Source organism: Hemicordylus capensis, chromosome 4, assembly GCF_027244095.1.
Source record: "Hemicordylus capensis ecotype Gifberg chromosome 4, rHemCap1.1.pri, whole genome shotgun sequence".
Classification (NCBI taxonomy): Eukaryota; Metazoa; Chordata; class Lepidosauria; order Squamata; family Cordylidae; genus Hemicordylus; species Hemicordylus capensis.
Genome location: NC_069660.1, coordinates 122,708,243 through 122,731,910, shown reverse-complemented (window position 1 = coordinate 122,731,910; position 23,668 = coordinate 122,708,243). Strand labels below are relative to the sequence as shown.

Below are 23,668 nucleotides of genomic sequence, written 5' to 3'. Positions count from 1 at the left end.
TATGGAGCTTGCTGGGACGCGGCCTTGGTTGACCTGAAAGACGGAGGGGCTCCCCTGCCCTGAAGTCGGGAGTTTGCCGGATGACCATATGCGATGCAATTCACCGTTAGAAAAATTAACCGCGGGTCTGGCAACCTCCAGTTTCACGTTATGTGCAAATGCAGCCACTGTGAGGCTCCTGAATTCAAGCCCCAGTCAGTACCTATTAGCTGCTGACATCCTGAAGTCCCACCCAGGGACATTTTTGTATGGGGCTGTATATAAATGTACTAACTAACTAACTAACTAAATCCAAACTAACTAAATCCTGACTAATGAAGCACTTGAGCTTCTAGAGAGTTGCAGGGATACGAGAGGAGCCCTCATGCAACTTCCCTGTCCCCCTGCACAAGCATGGTTGTGCAAGAGCCTTTAAATTCCTACACTCCAGAAGGGCTCTGCAAGAACAGAAATATGTCCGGATGTTAGCCAGTGTGCTAACAAAACAACAGTGTTAGGCACCTGAAGACCCCCCCCCCCAAAAAACCCACCTTTTGAAATGGTGTTTAATGAACTTAGGGCACAATTGTTTCCTCAGTTATGAATCACTCTCAGGCCAAGACCAGCTTCCAAGAGCTCCTTCACTTCTTGCCCCCAGCATAACTTTTAACATGTGAATACATCCACTGTGTCAGACATATTTCTTTCAATTGAAAGACAACGACTTTTAAAAGAAATGTTGGCTGTCAAGTTTTAGTTGTTCCTAGGAGGAGAACAGATGTGTCTAACTTTAAATAAAAAGACTATGCACCTCAAGAGGGTTGTTTCCCCCGACAGAGAATATAACATGTCTCTGTAATGTTTCCTAAAGGCTAATACCATGGACAAATAGTAATAATTTGAGAGTCAATTTATATATCTTGCCTGAATCAAGATATTCAGACTACCACAATACAGAATGCTTTCTCAGGAGATAATAGATTAGCCTCAGATTAAAATCAAGTTTTAACCTGTAATGAATTTGACCAGTGCTAAGAGAAACCCACATGTACACATGGACAATCGGCTCTTTACTGCAAGCATACACCAATCAGCAGAGAATCAACTGATATTACTGTGGATTAAAAACAAAATCAGGCTCTGTTTTCTTTCTATAAAGGCTACTGATAATAAGCTACTTTGAATTAATGCTCTTCCTTCTTTGTCAGCATAGGCGGACCATGGTGAAGATAATATATCTGGTATAATATGAATGGTGGCTAAAAGTCAAGAGGTGCAAGAGATGCTTTTTAAATCCTTTCCTAGGGATTCTCAATTTTTGTCTGTTAAAGGTCTCAACTTCTGCCAGATCAATATTTCTTTGCTCAACAATATTAGTGCCAAATTTAGATAAACCGATGGGCATAATTATCACAGAACCCTTTTCTTTTGTGAAAGCATGAAAATACCAAGAGAACCTTTTAATGCTTAGAGTGCTGCACAGGAAGATCCATGAGTTGCAAATGGCTCTCATTAGAACTGTGCAGAAAGCTTGTGCCAGCTTTTGCAATGCAGGTACAAAGCTCTATCAAGTTGGGTTCATGCCTGAGATTCAATTGCCCTCCATTGCTAGGTTTAAAACCCTCAGTACCTTGGACAGCATCTTCTGTAGAAAGGCCGAAAGAATGCACAAATTCTGTCCCACTTCAAGGACAACTCAGGGCCATTTCATAGGTGGCATGGCCCACATAGAGATAACCTTCATTTAGAGAAAAACAGTTACACAATCACATAAGAAGTGCATGGCAGGAATTTGTTTTCAAATAAGTATATCAAAGAACTTGTTGGCTAGTATAGGTGTTGTGTTTTGGTCTATGTTGCCCATGCTGAAACTGAAACTTCAACTTCCTCTTTGGACTACCAGCAATCAGCACAGGGGCTGGAATAGACCTCATGTGGCTTGTGGGAGTCGGGCATGGTGGACCAGTGTGTCTGTGGGCAAATGAAGCCCTGGTTATTCCAGAACAATCTGCCCTTGTGCAGATGTGTGGTTTTGCAGATGAGAAGTGTGCCTCACTTCTGCTTTCTACTTACAGCACAAGTGGTCTGGGAATCTGAGGGAGAATTTACCTCAGAGAGTGGAGTAGAGAGGTGGGATGTGGCAATTTTCTTCCAATTTTCAACTTTATGATTTGCAGTAGTGGTGGGGCGGTGGGGGGAGCATGCTCAGAAATTCATACTCCACAATACAACCACATTGGGAGAGTTATACACAAAAATAAAATTTGAACTGAGGGTTAACGCATGCCAAAAATGGCAAGATTTATCACCTGGTTGCAAAATTTAGACAGTATTACATACAACTGGCCTTCAGAAAGTGCAGTGATGATTCAGACTAACTGTAAAGGTTCCCTTTGGAGCTAACATAATGATGTACTGAACAAGGCTATGCTGCACACATCCAAATGACATTTCCTTTTCATGCTTGTGTTAAATTAACAGCTAAACAAACATTAAATGTTGCTCATCTTTGTCCTCCAGGGTCTTTGCCATATGAAATTAATCATAGAATCTTTGTCATATGAAATTAAATGTGTCCGAATGATGAAATAATGTCCATGTTAGATACTTTGAAGAGGATTTCCTCATAGGGAGCAAACTAGGCTATCTGCTTATTCAACACAAGAGAAAGTTGTTGGAGCTTCCCCACATACCAGACTAAACCACTTGGTTTCTGTTAAGGAGGGTACTGCCAACCTTTCTTTGAAACCAAAGTCAAGGAAATCGGAGAAAAGGGTAGCAAAACAACATGGGTCCATTGCATGCTTTAAGGACTTCAAAGAAAAAGGATGTCAGGACTGTCAGTCTGCATCAACCCTCCCATCATCCAAATCCGGGAAGTTTTCTACGGATGCTTTATATAAATAAAACATTTTATGCAAGTATTTTTAAATCTTTTTAGTCAGATCTCTGTTTTTATTTTTTAGCTTAATATTTTAATTGTGTAATTTTTATAGTCTTGTTTTAATGTTTCTATGTGAACCGCTGTGGGATTTTTAAAAATGAAAGGCAGTATACAAATTTAACAACAAACACACACCAAAATGTGGGAAAGCACATACTGCGGCAGTCACTTGAATTACACTGATTTGGGGAGGGGTGTGTGTGGATAGACAAGTCAGTGACTGCCCTCACCATTCCCAAGGGAACTCTAGGTCAGATAGATGAGAATAATAGGTCTATCGCAACAGAACTATCAGCAACAGAAGGCATCATAGCCAAAACACTAGAGCCCTCTTCAGACATTATTATAAGGCAGGGACGCTGTATCTGTGTACAGTGTTCCGAGAGTGCAGCAGCAAGCCCCACCCTGATGTTCTCAGAAGCCTCATACCCATTATAGCATTTGTCTGCCCAGACTAACGCTACAAATGTGGAGAGTATTTCCATGATCACAAGCCTAGAGCACTCCAACCTTCCATTCACGGGCAGAATCTCTTCACTCTTGCAGTGTTTGTCTCTGTTTTAGGGGGAACGTACTGGAAGATATGTGCACATATGAAAGGCTACATGCTTGTTCAACTTCTTATTTCTTTTTTAAAATGTCAGTATCTGATAACATTACTAGAGCTTGCAGATAATCTGCATTCTCAGCTATCAGAGTGGCGTCATCAGCATAGTGCAGCTTATTGATGTTTCTTCCTCCAACTTTAAAACCTTGCTCATCTTCTTCCAATCCAGCTTCTCTCAGAATATGTTCAGCAGATAGGTTGAATAAAGAAGGAGAAAGTATTCAGCCTTGTCTTACTCCTTTGCCGATCTGGAACCAGTCTGTTTCACCATGTTCCGTCTGGACTGTGGCTTCCTGTCCTGTGTATAGGTTTCTCATGAGAACAATGAGATGTTCTGGGATGCCCGTTTTCTAAGGATATTCCACAACTTGACATGGTCAAGGCAATCAAAGGCTTTTCTGTAGTCAATAAAGCACATATGAACTTCTTTTGGTATTCTTTGGCTTTCTCAATTATCCAGCGTGCATCGGCAATGATGTCTCTTGTTCCTCAGCCTTTTCTGAAACCCGCTTGAACATCCGGTATTTCCCTTTCCATGTAGGGCTCTAATCTGCATTGGATGATCCTGAGCATTATTTTGCTAGCATGTGAAATTAAGGATATTGTGGGATGGTTTGCACAATCTGAAGTCTCCTTTCTTTGGTATGGGTACATAGACTGAGCTCTTCCAATCTGTTGGCCACTGTGTCTTTCTCTAGATTTGCTAGCATAGTTTGGATAGAGCCTTGACTGATTCTTCTTCTTTTGCCTGCTATAATTCTGTAACTATTCCATCAATTCCTGTCTCCTGACTTGGTAATGACCGGAGTGCTGATCTAATTTCATCTTCCCTACTAGAGGTTCTTGCATGTAGGTAATCTCTTCTCAAATATCTTGGATGTTGGCGTCCCTGCTGTACCTATTTTCAGTATACTCCTCCCATCTCTGTTTGATCTTCTGTGAATCAGTTACTATCCGTCATTTGGCATCCCTTAACATACCAATTTGACGTAGGAACCTCCTTCTGAGTTGAGAGATCTTTTGGAAAAAACTTTCCTTGTTTTTCCATGTCCTATTTCCACCCTCAAGGTCTTTACAGATGTCATTGTAGCACTGTTCCTTGTCTCTTCTAACAGCTTTCTGAAATTCCCTATTAAGTTCCTTCCTGAGGTCTTTATCTTTCTTGACTTTGGTTTCTCTCCTCTTCTTGGCAATTTCCACTGTCTGTTCTGACATCCATTTTGCTTTCTTCTGTTTCTTGGTCTTTGTCATTGGCTTGGCAGAAACTAATAAGTTGTTCTCTTGCTTCATTTCTGTTTCCTAGGCCATACAGTCCAAATGTGTTTTCCTCCTTACCATTTCCAGCTTTGGCATTCCAGTCTCCAACCACTACCAGCACATTTTGCTTGCATGTTCTGTCAATTTCAGACCGAACATGAGTATAAAACTCATCAACTTCCTCTTCTTCTGCATCAGTCATTGGGGCATAGACTTGAAAAATTGTCATGTTAAAGGGTTGTCCACAAAATCTAATTGAAATTAGTTGGTCACTGATTGAATTGTACCCAAGTACTGTCATTGCTATATCCTTCCTGACTATGTAAGCAACACCGTTCCTTCTTTGGTTTTCGTGTCCTGGGTAGTAAACAGTATGATTTTCTAATTGAACATGTCCTATTCAAGTCCATTTTAATTCACTGATGCCCAAGATGTCAATCTGGAGTCCATTCATTTCATCTTTCACTGTGTCGAGCTTTCCCATAATCATGCTTCAAAAGTATTGACACTTCTGAACTTTGGTGCTGGAGAAGCATTTTGAGGATACCATGGACAGCCAGGAAAACAAACAAACGGATCAGAGAGCAAATTAATCCAGTTTTCACTCGAGGGACAAATGACCAGGCTCAAACTATCATACTTTGGACACATTATGAGAAAACTCAATTCCCCTGAGAAGTCCATAACGCTGGGAAAGGTTGAAGAAAAGAGAAGAGGATGACCAGCAGCAAGGTGGATGGACTCAATTACGACAGCAATGAATGCACCACTGAGACACCTTAAAGGCCAAGTTGAAGACCAATCATCCTGGAGAGAATCTATCTATGTGGTCGCTAAGAGTCAACAACAACTTGATGGCATTTAATCAATCAATCAGATAACATTAAGAATACCAATGATTCAACTTGGTCTCTTACATATACCAAGTATCTACAGCCAGATTTAGAAAGCATACCATATCTGTCCCATAAATATATTCTCACAGTTTTTATTTGAACACCTAAGCAAATAAAGTTTTGTGCTACGGGAAAGATCAAAATGAAAAATGAAAATTTCAACTAGAGAATGTTGAAATGCCCCATTGTAATTAAACTGAAGTACATGTAACTGATCGCATATTCTTCCATATTTAACCTGCCTTCATTTCTCTCCCCTTCTTCTGCTATCTCCTTGGGTTGATTTCCAGAACCCCCTGTAAGCCCCTTGCAGCAGGGACCTGTTTTCTTATTTGTTATAAAGTGCCAGCTACATGGATAGCACTATACAAATAAATAATTACAATGTTCTGACATTCTTATTATGTGGACTTTAAAACAGGGTGGACCTAGCAGTGTTCCACCACATTTAAGAAACATGGGTTGCCAGAGGCATGCCATCACAGGCCCCCCATTTGCCTCCACCCCACTCATTCAGCTCATGGAGTCAGAAGCTGGAAGGTTCCTCTCTCCAGAGAGGAATGGGGCCTTCCTGCTTCTGACCCTGGGAGTTGGCTGGCAATGGAGGCACACATGCGCCCTGTGTTTTCAACCATTCCCTGTCGGCTTGTGGGCTGGTCAGAAGTTGGAAGGCCCCTCTCTGGAGTGAGGAACCTTCCAGCTTCTGACTCTTGTGAGCCAGCTGGCAAGCGGTGGGCAGGCAGGCAGGCAGCAGAAATGGCAGTGTGGGCAGCAGGTTCCATGGCAAGGCACCACCGCAGGGGAGCTGCACTGCTGTTGCAGGAGGACCCATATGAACATAAGCCCCCTCTGCCCTTCCTACGCCACTGATTTGAAAGCTGGAAAGTGTGTGCTGCACCCAATGTGGTCAGGGCAGCTGACCAGACAAGTCTCTCATCTCTGCTTTTCACCACTTAAAGGTATGCCTCAATAAATAAGATCATGTTGTCAAAGTCAAACAGAGAGGACTAATTCAGTCACTAAGCCACACCACTACCATCACCACCACGTAAGTAAGCCCACAAGGGTTATTTTTCTGTTGTTGCAATCCGGTTTCCTTTAAAACAGAACGAAAGCAAGAGGTTTCTGAAAGCCTACATTTCTATCCCATCTTCAAATATCCTTCTGTCTACTGCTGATAATATTGTTTGAGAGGCAAACAAAGTTGGAGACTCCTTCAAAGAACCACCCATAATTCTGTGCTTGGAAGTATATGGCATGCTATGTGTAATGCCACAATCATGCGATCTCTGTTGCATGCTAGAAAATCACTGTTAAATCCAACATCTGGTTTCAGCTTGAGAGATTTCCCAGGGAATGGGGGCGGGGTACAGTGCATTTGAAGTAACTTGGAAACATGACAGCTTGCACCTCCTGCCACAAAATTACCACTGTGTGACTAGAAAGGCACAATGTCTGGCTTTGTCAGCTATAAAAACTAACGACCTGTTTCTCCAGCATTTAGTTATTTTGCTCCAGTCCCTGATGAGCAGAAGTGAACAGGATACCAATAAAACATGACAAGTATGGCATTTAAATTATTTTCTTTTTGAATTTTCCCCCACAACTACATCAGGTTATATACACCCCCTTATTCCTCAAAAGAAAAGCTTTCCTGAAAGCTCTGCTGGTCCCGTCCACCAAAAAAGACAGACTTCTCAATCCTTGTAGAATTAATCTGGGAACCACTGAGAATCAGCGACTGATTGTCCCACAGCATACCGTGGGCAGTTTAGCACTGCCTGCATTGCTGCAGGCATCTAGAACAATGTTTGAGGTGCTGAGCAAGAGTACTCCTGTATGAATCTGAAAAAAATTGCTCAATTGTGCTTTCACAACACTACAGCCATAATGGCTGTAGTGTTGCAGAATCACAATTGCACAATTTTTCACATTAGTGCAAAAGCAGTCTTGTGCAGCAGCCCCAACATTGTTTTAGACACCCACCTTGGCACAGGATGTGCTGAACCACCCATAGTACAATGTGGGTATGTCAGACAGTGTGAAGGGTTAATCCATTAAAAAAAGGTAGTTTTATGTTTTGTTGCCTGTCTTTGGTATTGGGGATGTTTTATAACTATTTCCCTTGTAAACACAAATCAATATTATGCAGGCTTAACTACAGCTTTATTCAGCAGCAACTCCATTTTTTCTCCTTCTCCTTTCACTCCTTTTTCTTTCCAACTCCACCCCACCCCACCACTCTCAACAGACTCCCCCACAGGGGCAAACGTCCAAACAACAAAACACAAAAGATTACTAGACAGAATACAGCAGGACAGAGAAAAGAGATTAGTATCAATTACAGGACTCAGGACATTTTGCAGGATTTATAGTAACATCAGCTGTTACCAATTTATGAGTATAAAATCCAGCATTAGAATTTAAAAGGGAGTTTAAAATGCATATGTGATTATAATAGAGGCAGATCACCAATAGCTTTTTGGTCCTCTTAGAACTTACCCACAAAACTTTGACAGTGTGAGTTAACTAATTCTAGGAATGTGAGCTCACTATAGCCCTATTCAAACATTTCTTGGTTTGCACAGGTGTCTGTACACATGTGCATGTTTCTATGTGAACTATTAACTATACATTATTCATTTTAAAAGTGACTCTGGGCACAGGTTCCCTAAAATGCAGAATACAGATAGGAAGTATACTGCTGTATGTGCGTTCAGCATATGAATAACAGTATGTGTGTACAGATCCATAGGTGTGTACACTATACACAGATGGTATGTGTATTTAATAGGGCTTATGTGTAAATTCCTACAAGACTATGAGGCTATTCACATGAGCAAGCAAAACCGGGCTAAGGGAGGCCTGGTTTTGCTCACTCATATCAACCACCAGGATCGCACCCAATCCTGGTGGCTACGCGGCGGCTAACCCTTACCCTCATTTTTTTTGGATTGTGTGTCTGCTGCGGTTGCTCACAGCCATGGCAGGCTCACTCGGGAGGCGGGGTAGGCTCCCAGTAACGCACTCACGTGGTGCATTATTTGGGCTGCAGGGGGTGCAGTACCAGAAAAGCCGCCGCTCGTCTGAGTGGGCGATCCAGCCTGCCCACCCAGAGATCAACAGAGGATCGTTTTCAGGGAAGGGAAGGTTAACGCTCCTTCCCTGCAGTTAGCCCCAAAGCTCTTCGAAGAGCTTCAGTACCTTGGTAGCTGTGCAGCACAGACTTAGGCAAGTTTACTTGGAAGCAAGTCTCCGTCTAATGGGGCTTGACCCAAGTAAGCATGCATAAGATTGTAGCCAAAGAGTGTTTTCAGAATTTCAGTAATATGAACTTTCATATACAAAACATTTTCTCTCACATGTATCTTCTACACAGATAATTTTCACAGGAAAGGGGGCGGGCGGGTGGAGCTTATAGAATGTATGCTCCTGAATCCAAGAAACTTAATCCCAGTATAATACAGGACCTGTCCCAATATTATTTGGTCCTCAAGATTCAGTCCACAATAAGATGAGGAGCAGGATTTAGGTCTGGGTGCCTTTTCCTTGCTATCCTCACCACAAGGAAATAGGGAATGAGTGAAGTGAGGTGGGATTAGAGATACAAAGGCCGAGGGTGAGACCAGAGGGGGAAATTGTTTTTTCCTATTTCCTCTCCTCCAAGACCAGAGATTAAAAAATGGGAAAATTTGGCGAAATGAAAAAACCTCTCATGAAATATTTTCTCTTTTAGAAAGACATGGAATCTCCTTGTGAATCCATTCCCTCTTCCAATCCTCACTACCTGGAGAAAGTAGCACATAAGTCTTAGGCCTGATCCCAATCTCACCCTGTGTTTGATCTAGGACAGGGCTGCTTTGGTCCTCCTGCAGATGTTGGACTATAACTCCCATCATCCCTGACTGGCTGACCACTGTGGCTCAGGTTGACAAGAGTCGTAGACCCAAAACAGCTGAAGGGCCACAGTTGTGCAGCCCTGATCTAAGATTACTGCTTCACACATGCAATTTATCACTAGCAGATTTCAAATGATGGATATAGATATGTGTGAACTCACCCTGTGAACGAAGTGATCAATGATAATTTTATAAGTCATGCAAAATAAACTGAAGAGAGAATTGAGAAGGGGGGGGGAGTAAGAACAAAAGCATACTTATTTTATTTACTTCATATATTCATTCCTGCTTTTCAGCCATAATTGGATCCTGATGCAGTACAGCTGGTACAATCCTGATGTGTAACCAAATCCTACAATTTCGACATATTAACAGCAGCATTTTACAACAACAACAACAACAACAACATTGCAGTTTTTAAATTAAGGCTGCCATGACAGAACCAGTGTCATGAGCTGCACAGGAGGGAATGGGTTACTAGTAACACTCATGCAGTGTGCCAGACATACTTACATTGCCAATGTGGATGTAAGTAAGCCAAGCCCTGCTGGATATTGTAAACCAGGGGTGGGCAGACTTAAGGCTTCTGGGAGCCCTTTCTTTTCTTTTTTTGCCAGAGCCTTGAAAGCTACCAGAACAAAACGGCAGTGTGTGGAAGTGGAACCAGTCCCAAAATGGCAGCTTGAATAAAAATTTACATTGACAGAATAAGGGACTTTAACATCAAAACCCCTGTATTCCTGGGCAGGAGGGAAGCAAGAGAGGCTGCTTTGTGCGAGAAGAAACTTGAGTGAAATTAATGGGACATAAGAACAGCCCTGCTGGATCAGGCCCAAGGCCCATCTAGTCCAGCATCCTATTTCACACAGTGGCCCACCAGATACTGCTGGAAGCCACAAGCAGGAGTTGAGGGCATGCACTCTTTCCTGCTGTTACTCCCCCGCAACTGGTACTCAGAGGCACCCCACCCCCGAGGCTGGAGGTGGCCTACAGCCCTCCGACTAGTAGCCGTCAATAGACCTCTCTTCCATGAAGTTATCCAAACCCCTCTTAAAGCCATCCAGGTTGTTGGCTGTCACCACATCTCGTGGCAGAGAATTCCACAAGTTGATTATGCGTTGTGTGAAAAAGTACTTCCATTTGCTGGTCCTAGATTTCCTGGCAATCAATTTCATGGGATGACCCCTGGTTCTAGTGTTATGGGAGAGGGAGAAGAATTTCTCTCTATCCAGTTTCTCTACACCATGCATGATTTTATAGACCTCTATCACGTCTCCCCGCAGTCGTCTTTTTTCTAAACTAAATAGCCTCAGGTGTTGTAGCCTAGCCTCATAAGAAAGGTGCTCTAGGCCCTTGATCAACTTGGTTGCCCTCTTCTGCACCTTTTCCAGTTCTATGGTGTCCTTTTTTAGATGTGGTGACTAGAATTGTACGCAGTACTCCAGGTGTGGCCACACCATAGTTCTGTATACGGGCATTATAATATTAGCAGTTTTATTTTCAATCCCCTTCCTAATGATCCCTAGCATGGAACTGGCCTTTTTTACAGCTGCCACACATTGAGTCGACACTTTCAACAAGCTGTCCACCATGACCACAAGATCCCTCTCCTGGTCAGTCACCGACAGCTCAGATCCCATCAGCATATGCTTGAAGTTGGGGTTCTTTGTCCCAATGTGGATCACTTTACACTTGCTAACACTGAACAGCATTTGCCACTTTGTTGCCCACTCACCCAGTTTGGAGAGATCCTTTTGGAGCTCTTCAGCATCAGTTATGAATTTCACTACCTGAAAGAGTTTGGTATCATCTGCAAATTTGGCCACCTCGCTGCTTATCCCTGCTTCTAAATCATTTATGAATAAATTAAAAAGCACCGGTCCCAGTACAAATCCCTGGAGGACCCCACTTCTTACTTCCCTCCATTGTGAAAATTCTCCATTTATACCTACCCTCTGTTTCCTGTCTTTCAACCAGTTAGCAATCCACACATGTACTTGTCCCCTTATCCCATGACCAAATGATTCAGCCATGTCCCCACTCAGTCAGCCAATCAGATCTGCACTACTGGCCAGAAGAGAGGGAGAAGCCAGCCCAAATGCCTGGTGAACCACTTCAGACAAGCCCAGGAGCTAACAGTAGCTCCCAAGCAACCTAATACCTGGCTCCCAATATAAAAAATGCATGCTCAACCATAGTTGTAGGCCCAGGAAAATGTTGATTTTGCAGCATCCCTTAAACTGCCTTCCTTTCACACATATCCCATAATACTCCCCCTCCCGTTGCCTTTTGGCCTCAAGCAAATTGGGGGACAAAAATGAACAGCTCTGAAAATCTGATGTACAAAACTTCCACACAAAAGAACACACGCTATAATTCCCCCCCCCAATTCATTGCTAACATTGTCTAAGTGAGGAGGGTCACAAGAAAAATGCAAGTAGTTTTGGGGGTAGGCAGGGGTAGAGCCATCATTGTGCAGACGGGTCCAAAAAACCTGACTGCCACTCCCTATGGAGCCACCCCATTCGCCCCCTGCATCTGACATCTGATGAAGGGGACGTGTCTAGAGCACCTAGGGGCTGCCGCTGGGTTGCCTCCATGCTGCCGCCGGCTTCCTACACACCCAGTTGTGGTGGTAATAGTCACTTTGAAAGAGTTTATTTTGGAACTTTAATTTAGTTTAATTTAATTTAATTATATTTCTCTGTGTAAACCGCCCTGAGCCATTTTTGGAAGGACTGTATAGAAATCCAATCAATGAATGAACTTATTTTAACTATGAACGTACATTGGCAAAGTACCTCTAATAGTCAGTGTTCTTCACTGCAAGGCCCGGGTGATCCTAAGTGATCCACCCCAGTGATCCTAAGTGCGATTATCTAACTAATTGTTTATTAGGCCTGTACAAAACTTCAGCTGAAGCCAAATACTCCACACAGCTTCCCTGGCACAATACAGAGGCAGCTATACCCACCATCCAATCTTGTGCTTTCCCCAGCACTGGTGGGGCTCTTTTAAGGGAAACAGATCCCTCTTGAGCCCCAGTGCCATCTTGGAAAGTGCACATAGAGCACTGGGAAGTATAGTCCTTTCCAGCACTTTCCTCCAGAGAGCTCTATGAGGAAAGTGTTGAGAAGGGCTACACCTCCCAGCAGTCCATGAGCACCTTCTAATATGGTGCTGGGATTAGACAGGGCTGTTTCACTAAAAGGAGCCCCACCAGCACTGGGGAAAGTGCAGCACTTGGAGAGGTCAGCACAGTGGGAAATGGCTCTCGCACTGAACAATTTTCTCAAAATGGCCCCCACCTGAAACACAGTGAAGATCTCACTGCTCTAGGTCCATACATATTTTAGAGTGGAAAATATCGTTCTACTCAGATTAGCACCATCTGATTCAGCTGCAGCAATTATGCCACAGAGACGTGCTTAACACTGTAGCTGGCAAAGATGCAAGGAGTGATAAATTAATGGGAAATGCCATGCTTGGACCACTTACATCAGATGCATCTAAAGTGGGTTAAAAGCTATGTCAAAGATGATAAGTGACCTTTGGAAATGGTACGTCTGTTCTTAATGAGCAGTTGGCAATAGTAAATAAAAGCCCCAGCCATTCGCAACCAGCACAGCATCTCTAAATGAGCCCAAAATGATGCAGTTAATGCAGATGATCGAAATGTTAGGAACCGGTATTGAAAACAGAGGCACAGAATTCAAAAAGAAGGATTGCACACAGGAAAAGAAAAGCTAACAAAGGCCATCTTGGAGCCTTTAAAAAGCCCATGAAAACTTCCGATAGTTTTTATCCAGGTTAACTCTGAAGCCATCTACTAACATGAAACAACCCCACTAAGAACTGCTTCATACTTTACACAGTACCACAGGTACATACAGTGCAAAAGCAGAAACAAGTATCGCTAAATGCACAGAAGAAGTGTGCTAGGAAGCACCATCACTCCTGCCTCCCCAGAGTTTCTCTGTCACATGTCCCCAAGTATTTGTGCGTGCAGATCTCCCCCTTTAACCTTTCACATGTTAACAGAAGCAAACACAAGTAGATCTGGCCATACTACATCAAGGATGAATTTATTCTTAGAGACAAATATGGGTTAGAGCTCTTCCAGATCCTTCTGCATTTTAGTCACTACCAACTAACTTACAGAACAAGAGAAAATTGTCCCCAGAAAGATAATTAACTGATGTGCAATACCAACATTTTACAGGAAAGACGCAGCTTAAATAATGCTGCATCAAGTGGAAGGAGAAGGCAGCCAGAGACTGGAAAGAGTTGAGAACATTACACTCAATCCAGCACTTATTTCAGTGAGCAGAATCCCATTTGCAGTTTGCAAATCTCATGTAACTGTTTACAGTAGAACTTCAGCCCCAGAGCTCACTCTTTTGCAGGCCCAGAGAGCTCACCAGTTAAGATAACCTTTCCAACTACTTGGCAGGATCATTTTGTACCGAAGGACATTTCGGGGCAATTTTCACAACTTCCTCCAATGTGGCACTGCTCATGCTCACTTCCAATCACTGGTGCTGCGGGAGGAAGCAGTTGTCTGCAAGCTCATAACATGTGCATCTGCATGCATCGACTTTTTGCAAAATCTATTCAAAGTTCCACACATACTGACAGCTCATACATGACTTCTTTCAGGTGAAGCATCTTTTTCAAGGACAGGCTTCCCCCCTGCACCCTCAAAGACATGCTTTCCTAAATCATAGAGAGAGGGAAAAGAAATATATCCATAAGGGGGATTTAAATTCGTTCTAACTCCTCAAGTTACCATCTCACTGTGGCCAAACAAGCAGGAAGAGTTGCATGCTATGTTTATCTTTCTCCCCCTCCCCGCTGTCTGTAGCATACCTGCATAAAAGCCAAGAAACGTGAGATGGTTTAATACATTATTGATGTTATATATGACCTGCCTTTTGTTTGATTGTTATGCGTGGCTGATTAGCTCTTATCCAAATCAAAAAGGATAAAAAGGACCAAAGGAACGCAGTGCTGTTTTAGACAGTTTAACTTCATGTATATTGTAAAACAACTCAGTGGCATAAATATACCAGTATTCATTCGATTTAGCCTTGTTCATGCTTGTCATTATACACATCCTGAGCCAATTGTGAGATTATGTTTCCTTAATGCAGCAATAATCATCTTTTGTTACTATCCCTGTTCCTCTTTAAATTATGCTTTTATTAAAGTGCTGCTAATCTAGGAAAGTTTTTGTATTTTTTTAAAAAAGAATACAAGAACGACTCGTTGTTTTGAAACAAGAAATATCTTGTGATTCCAGACAAGGTTTTAAACATGAGGGTTCCAGCCATATTTATAAACTTACATCAATCTGAGTGGCCTAAGCAGTATACTGTACTATTTGCAATGGGATCATGTTCATGCATGACATTCTTTTTATGCTCTAGTTTTGCTTACAATGCAAGGTTTCTGGCAGAGACACTGCAAGCTCATCACAACTAATTTGCAAACATAGGTGCTTATTTTCAGTCACTGGGTGCAGATGCAATGTCTCTAGTCTTTTATCCATGGAGATCAGGGAACATACTGAGTTTTGTGGCCATGTGTGCCAATGCCATCCTTCCTACCCTTTTTAGAGCTCACTCATGTGCAATGTTATGTCAACAGTAACCACAGTAAGCGTCAAACCAGAATTTGCAACTGAGGCTGTGTTCTCACAATCATGGCAATCCTGTTTAGAGGTAACCAGGATTGCTGAGCCCTGCAGAGCCGATTGTGAGATTACAGATTTCCCAGGCAATCCTAGAACTTTTACACACACGGCTGTTATTTCCAATCTCCTCTGGAATGGAGGGTGCGAGTCCACATATCAGCTGGATTTACCCCTAAGTCGCTGCAGGCTATCAGGGACCAGTTCAGATACGACTCTATTTCCCCCCCGAATTATGGCTGCACATTCTGGCTTAGCCCAAATTATGTCTGGTGTAAAAAATCCTCTATTTTCAGCGGCTTTTGAGGGGGGGGGCAAGGCTTCTGCTATGCCCCGAAGCTTACCTGTGATGTGTGGAGGGGCCACTGCCGATCATTCGGGCTTTTTTCCAAACTCGCACTTTTGTGGGGTTTTTGTTTTTGTTTTAATGTTTGCTGGGTGGATTTCTGGAATGCCAAGATCTGGGTCAGATTCAGCAGGTTCGGGTTAAGCGTTCTGTTTTGACGAGTCAGCCTTGCGGAACACCAGCTGGCTGTTAAACTAAAAAAAAGTATTAATGAAGGGAGGCATCTCGCGCCTCCTCCTCTGGGGTGTGATTGGTGGGAGAAAAAAAACCGGAGCAAGCTGTGGGAACGCACACAGAGAAAGATCCACAGGGAATGGGGAGAGGAGCCAAGGAAATGTGAATGGTCCATTTAATGCCACGAATTAAACAGCTCCAAATCTGCTGTGAAGCAGATTCGCTCTTCAGATAACCCGCAGCATGAAGACACGTCTGAATAACTCCCTGGTGAAACTGCTATAGTTAAACTGCATTTAACCAGGATAGATAACTAGGATCCTGGCATGAGACTGAGGAGAAGGAAGTCCTATAGCATGATCCAGATTTCATACTTTGTTGAAATATGGGGAATCTTATATCTGCACCAAGTCACAGAAGTTGAATCGGAGCCAAAGGAGGGGTCATCTCTTCCATGTCTTACTCTAATAGACCTAACTTATAAATATTCAATAAAGGAATCTATTGATTCCACTGGAGCTTAGGCAAATGCAAGCCTGTCTTCACCGGATGTGTTGCCAAGGCTGCTTCTAGACCGGGGGTCAGAAGAAAATTTAGCAGATGAACAAGGCCTCCAAGATTTACTGCCAGACTCAAAAGGACCTTGTTGCTGATGCTGACCTCATTCTTACCTCTTTTCCTTTCTATTCTTCCTTTTAAGCCACACAAAAGACCATAGCAGCTACATTCTGCTAGCTACAGTCTCTATCTGCTTCTACAGTCACTCACAGACATAATTTAGGTGCATGAAATAAAACAGGTCACCAATATCAAAAACCAGGACAGGTGTTACATAAACAGCAGCATACACCAGATAGGCTTTCAGCAGCAAACAGTTAAGATGCCTCTGTTACATTGATAAACTTGCATAACTGACCCAATGACTAGCTCTGCTTCACATATTATGAAATTACCTGTCGTGCAACATGCTGAAAACGTAAGAGGAAAAAACAGAAGAGGTGTGTGAAAACCAAATAATGAAAACAAGTAACTTAATTTATTTACTAGCCCACTTAAACCTACCTGAGTATAATCTGGACAATAGAGAAATTTAATATTGGGTTTGGGATTTTATATATTTCACATCAAGGTGAAACAGCCTTCTTATGACATCATAACATCTTGTGTGACATTTAAAATCCGGATATACTTGTGGGACATTTAAAACCTTTGTATGTAAAAGGATAGTTTGTTCATCCGTTCCTTTTTCAAACAGAGCATTCAGCAGAACAGGTAACTGAGGTATAAATATTGGGATTCTAAACACGCACACAAATTAACATTTCAGAAACAAGAAGTATTCTGAAACACCAGCATCCTAATTCTTAACAAGATACCTTGCCATACAATATGCGCTTTTGAAAGAGAGAAAAACAAGACAAGTCCCCCACTCCAACTCAAAATATTTACAACCTGTTGTAGGTTCTGCTTTTTTGAAGCTTAAAAGATAACCCCCCCCACACACACACAAAGCCATATCAAAACATCTTTGAGCAATTGGAGAAAACAAAATAACAGATTTTCTGAATTAATGGCAGCTCTCTCTCTCTCTCTCTGGACAAAAAAAAGGTCCCCATCTTAAAGCAAGCTAGATTACTTTATTCTTCGTCTCCAAGTTACACTGCCCCTGAAAAAGCTATTGAAACAAAGGTCTCAAAATTTGCTCAAGCACCCCTGTATCTATTTAGACTACCCACCTCTATCACCTGCAACTAGTCATTTGGGGGTGGAAACCCAGTGACATCCTCTGCATTCTGCTCATCCTACCAGGATCAAGCGCCAGGACAGTTCTGCCACCCGTTGTCATGTAACTGCATCCATACACAGGAATCCACCAATTTAGGCATAGTTCACTATCCAGTCATTATTTGTGGCTGCCACCAATCCCCTCTCTTCCCTCAGACCTTCTTCTGGCACACAAGCAAAGGACTTGTGAGAGAACCTGTTATTCTGCCACTTGCACTGGGATAGATGGTAAGAAACAACGAGAGCCCTCTGCAGCTGCTCAGAAAGGATTCCTGCCATTTCTTACCTCGGAAATAGTAGTGGAAATTAGACCTCTGGTGAGGAGATCTGTAATACCGGGTGTCCTGCTTGCCAGAGGGCAGGGGGCACTTGCCACTGGCAAGCTGGCTTTCCATACACTTTCAACCAGGTTTGCAGTTCAGAAGAATAGGCAGGGAGCCCAGGCAGCATTGTTTTATCCTAGTTTTTATTGGGACTGATATGCCTTCCTTCCAACAGCAGAGGCCCCGTCATTGCTCTGCCCCCAGGCATTCCATTTCATAAACCATAATTTAACTCAAAAAGCTAAATTTACTCTAAGAGATGCTTCAGATGCAGCTGAAAAAGTGCTACCAGAGAAAAGTGCCAGCCAGTCCAACTTTCACACTGAGCAGAGAGGGCTTATTGTTCAACAGGGAACTTGCACAGGCCATACACACTGATACAACCTGCTCAGGTTCCTCCATGGAGGTTCCCCTTTAACTGTTACAAGAAGCATCACCAACTGAATGCAGAAGTTACGGCACGCTTGGGATGACAGTGCTTCTTCAGGAATACGTGGAGCCTTCTAAATTTACTATTTAGGAACATAGGGAACTGCCATATACGGAGTCAGACCATTGGTCTATCTAGCTCAGTATTGTCCTCACAGACTGGCAGCGGCTTCTCCAAGGTTGCAGGCAGGAATCTCTCTCAGCCCTATCTTGGAGAAGCCAGGGAGGGAACCTGAAACCTTCTGCTCTTCCCAGAGCGGCTCTATCCCCTGAGGGGAATATCTTGCAGTGCTCACACATAAAGTCTCCCATTCAAATGCAACCAGGGATGACCCTGCTTAGCTATGGGGACAAGTCACGCTTGCTACCACAAGACCAGCTCTCCTCTCCTTGGTGCAACTTACTAAAAATCATGTGTTTGCTTCTTGTCAACTCCACAAACTTACATGCTTCATATGTGAGGCACAAGAACAGCAAAGGCACAAATTACTAGTTATGTTCAAGAATATCACCTTGTTATCTACATACTCAAAAAATTTCTTATGGGACAGAGCTTATCGTGCAAAACACACAATAGCTGAAGAACTAAAGATAAATAAAAGCTGCATAATTGATCTCCAGAGGCTCCAATGAAACAATAGTTCACTGCAGGTTCTGTGAACAAAAGCATAATCTTTCAAACCCTTGAAAGTCTGGGGGAAATGAAACAAATCACAAAGGTAAAAATGCTAGGAGGAGGCTCAAGGGCTATCTTCTCCTAAGATCTACTCTTCTGCATTTAAATCCATCCCTCTTTACTTACCTTCAGTGCTTAAACAAGAAACATTAAAACCCAAATCATTATTCTTTTTCTCCAGCTGCCTTTTAAAAGATTAGAGAGATGAAAATGCCTTAAACCTGTCAATTTAGATAGGTTTCATTTAGGATTACCACAGGGCTCCTTAGTCCCAAAGGGTCTTGTTAGAAGGCCCAGCCCAAGCATAAAGATGGTAATCCAATCCTTAAAGATGGTGGTTTAAGGATACTGGTTGTTGATCCAGAATCCTTAAACCACCCAATTTACTGGGGTGGATGGGTGGGATTCTAATCAGACCTCCCCCCCGCCACACAAGGGGCTGGGACATCTAACCACCTAAAAACAGAGTGTCTTCTAAATATTAGGGCTGTGCATCATGTTAGGTCCAACAACCTTGTTGTGCCCAACATGCCCTTTGTCAGGCATTACTGGAATGAGTTCCACAATGACAGGAGGGACTCCAACAGTTGGAAATCCAAATACAATTCCTCCTGTTATTGTGGGACTCTATTGGAGCTCTGACACGCCCATTGGACCTCTCCCACCGACTGCCCTCTGTATCCTCTTCTGGGTCTGTATTGGCCCTGGGGGAAAACCTTTGCTTGAGGGCTCCTAATCTGTGACAAGGCAGTCATGACTACCCACCTCCGAACACAGCAGAGGCCACTATGTGCTCTTAACATGCTTTTCAGGCGGCCAAGATAAGTCATGTGGCTAGGTCATTGTGGGGTAATCTGAATTTATAAAGTATGTTTAGTAGGCTTGTGCACACTGGAAAAAGTCAGGAAATTGTTGGGAGGGCCGATGTGCCTCCACAACTGTCAGGTCTAGTTGGATCAGGTCAGAACTCTGACAATTCCCCAACATTTTGTCAGACCCCTGCCTTTCCCCAAGTCGGATGTCTCTCTGCCTGGGCTCTGAAGGTGATTTGGAAGGGCTGCATCCTGGAAACTGGCTGGGGGTGTGGAATTCCCCACAAAGGACTCACCGGGACAAACTAAGCACCTTGCTTTTACACCACCAAAGCAGCCTCCAGGCAGAGGAAGCTACTGCTACAATGATCCCCATTGCACTACAGTGGCCAGAGGTGACACTATTGCTCTTCAGCCCAGTTCTACTGAAGAACTTCAGAATGACTCTGATCACCATTCTTTTGGGGGAAATGGAAGAACAGGGAGAAAACACTAAACTTTTTCTTTTCTTTTTGGGCAACAGAACTCCTTCTACAGCTACTATGTCTAGTAGGCAGCAGAAGCACTGAATTCATTTATTTTCAACTGATGTTACTTGTTGAAATAATAGGAATCTGTCCCTGGACAGAGGATATTCTTTTTAATCATCTCTAACATCCATTCTCTAGTTGATGCATAGTGAAGATCTTTGCCTTGCCTATTGAGGACTGGGGTCTGCCTGAAAGCAGGACGAAGGTTTGGAGATGAGCAAGCATGTAGCTGTGGAGGGGGGAGAGGAGACAAAAGTATCTGGGCCACCGCTCAAGGCTACCCTTCTCTCTCTCTCTCTCTCTTTCTCTCTCTCTCACACACACACACACACACACACAGAGTTTGCCAAGACACCAAGAAATCAATGCTGCTGCACCAACACTGCCTCCCATCAGCCTTCACAGCCCCTGCCAGCCATCTGGTCACCTGCCCACCCCACTGCTGCCAGCCTGCCTTCCTTGGCCGACTAGCCAGCCTTGACTGGCTGCAACACAATCAAATAAAGGGAAGAAAGATCATGGGAGTGTGAGCAGTGGGTGAGTGATGGATGGCGGCGTCAGCGACAGTGACAGGGCTGCTCCAAATATCATTCTGGGGCCAGCCTCATCACCACTATGTCACTGCAGATGCAGGTTTTGCCAGGTGCTTGTAACCTTAATTTTGACTTGGCTGGCTCTGCTGAGATGAAAGGAATGAAGACTATCTTTGTGATTTCACCCCTCATAGCTGGAGTCGATAGGGAATGGCTTCTTGGTGTTCTTGGTCTCAATAAAGACTTCTTTAAGAATCTCGCTAAACAGCTTCTTACCACAAGAGACAGCATGGAGCAGCTCTCTCTATTCCAATGCTTTGGCTACCGATTCTTTTAAGCAATTATGCCAGCAGATACGACACTGGCAGAAAACTGCCTTCAGAGTCATCAAGGAACCATAAGCTCTGCTGTCCTTTAAGGCCTGCTTTGATTTGACTGGAGGTATGACCCCCCCCCCCACCCCAGCAGAAATTTACACATATTTTTGCAGCTAAAGCAGAGGCCTCATTCTCATGGTTTTCGTGAATCCGTTGACATGCTCGCTTCAGCTCTAGGCATGGCCATCTTGGGGTAAAGGCTGCCACAGCAAATTCTACCAAGGGCATCTTAAGGACGTCCATGGTTGCCTGGGAAAGACAATATAATGACCAGGGTTGCAGAAATCCACGAGTCTACTAGTCTGTGATGAGTGAAAAACAATGCCTGATGAGCAATTTACCAAGTCCTGATGAGCAATTTACCAACATAGCTTGACGAGTAAAATATTTTGTCTAGCTGATAAACTGAGCCAACAGTTCTTCACCCCTGATAAGAACAGTTGCCTGTTGCCCTAGATCTGCCTTGAAATAGCTGAATCAGCTGCCTTAAATATGTCACAAAGAGAGAGTATAAATTAATAAAGGACTATGAGGAGGGCAATCTGGCTTGCTCCTTCCATCTCATCAAAGTAATCAGGGGGAAGAAACAGGTGGCTCCAGGTGACACAGTCTGGAGAAATCCTAGAATTTGAGGATTCCTAAACAAGCAATTAGATATGAGTGGTTTAGTGAGGAGGATGGAGAAAATACAACCCGTGTTGGTAGTAGCAGAAAAAGGCTTCTTCCCCCCAAAGAGATTGCACTTGCTGAGCACTCCCCCTGGCCAGAGGAGAACCTAGATAGGATAGCATCTTCCATGAGGTGTTCTCTGTGCCCAGTGGCAGGTGAGCAGTGGAGAGCAGGATAGGTAATTTGCCTGGTAGTAGAGGCAGGGAACACGAAAGGAGGCATTTGTGGCTCGTGCCTAGTCCTCTTTGGCACTGAGATGTTGAGTAGGATCTAGCTGAGTCCAAGCTTCAAGAGGAGGAACTTGAAGATCTTTCAGTTTACCATTTGTGGTTTGACACTTATGCTCCCTGGCTAGCTTAGAGCTAGCCTCTTTAGTCACTGGGTTACTCACCTATTTCAGCCTTGTTTTGCTTCAGGCTAAAGAGAACTAAACTCATTTCTATCTGGTCTCCCTCCTCTTGAACAAGAAATGAATCTGCTACCATCACATATAGTTTGCCACTTTGGACAAGGCTCATCAGGCCAGATACACAACCTATGGGCCTTGTGTTTCCACTTCCAAAGGTAGAGTAAGAATCTTCTTTCTTATTTAGAGTAGTTAAATATTCACTCACAGGCAAAGTTGGCATTGATACTATCATCATCCCTAGCATGGAGCAATGAAGTCACTGAAATCAAGTACCTATCTTAAGAGGCATTTTCAGGTTTACGACAAATTTCATGCAAGTCTGAACATTCCCTTCACTGCTGCAGGAAATAGACACCCTCTTGAATTGCAAAGTACAGCTGGGCATCTGCTTTCTTTCACAATCCCAGACATTTAAGGAAAGCAAGGGGGGACGACTTTCAAGCTCTATTTCAGACACCTCACAGCTCAAGCAGAACCAACTAATTAATTAATTCGCTTTTTTGCCCACTGAAATATTTGACATTTGTAATTTTTCATGCATTATACACTGTACTTCTGTTATGGCTGATATAGAAATAAACTGAACTAAATCCAACAACAATTCCAGCTTTAAGCTGCTCTGGAGACGAGCTGAGAATAGTTACTATTTTTATGAACAGGCTATTTGAAAAAATGATGTAGCTCTTAGTATTGAACAGCATTGCCATTTCTTTTCGTATCTGAATTCTGTGTTAGTAACATGTGTCAGTAACAGTAACATGATGTGCACTAGTTTAGCAGGTAAACCTTTTCCTGGCATGAAGATGAAGGGAAGAACTTTAGCTTTAACTTTCTGCATGCCAGACACAGGGGCCTTTCCATTTAAAACACCTGACAAATAATGCAGCTCACAGTCACATAGGTATTTCCTTTCCTGTCAATTTTAGTGGCAGTGCATCTGACTGGAATACAACCTACAAATTGCTTTTAGTTCTGTTTCTGCATGCTGGCTTTGTCTGATGTACAATTACCAGTAATTTTAGTTACTCCATAATTCATCAGTAATTCTGGGTAAAGTAAGTAAAGTGTGCCATCAAGTCGATTTCGACTCTTGGCGCCCACAGAGCCCTGTGGTTGTCCTAGGTAGAATACAGGAGGGGTTTACCATTGCCACCTCCCATGCAGTATGAGATGGTGCCTTTCAGCATCTTCCTATATCGCTGCTACCCGATATAGTACAGGCGGGGATTTGAACTGGCAACCTTCTGCTTGTTAGTCAAGCATTTCCCTGCTGAGAAACACTGCTGAAAGGACAGATGCAGGATTTGGAAGAGTATTAAATCATATTCATG

At 43.2% G+C, this 23,668-nt stretch overlaps 1 protein-coding gene across 5 annotated transcripts in view; it reads right to left on the bottom strand.

Annotated features, from left to right (window-relative positions):
• LRRC8D (leucine rich repeat containing 8 VRAC subunit D) overlaps nucleotides 1-23,668 on the bottom strand; it is an 89,409-nt gene that overhangs the window by 32,134 nt on the left and 33,607 nt on the right. The gene's annotated exons all lie outside the window — the stretch shown is intronic.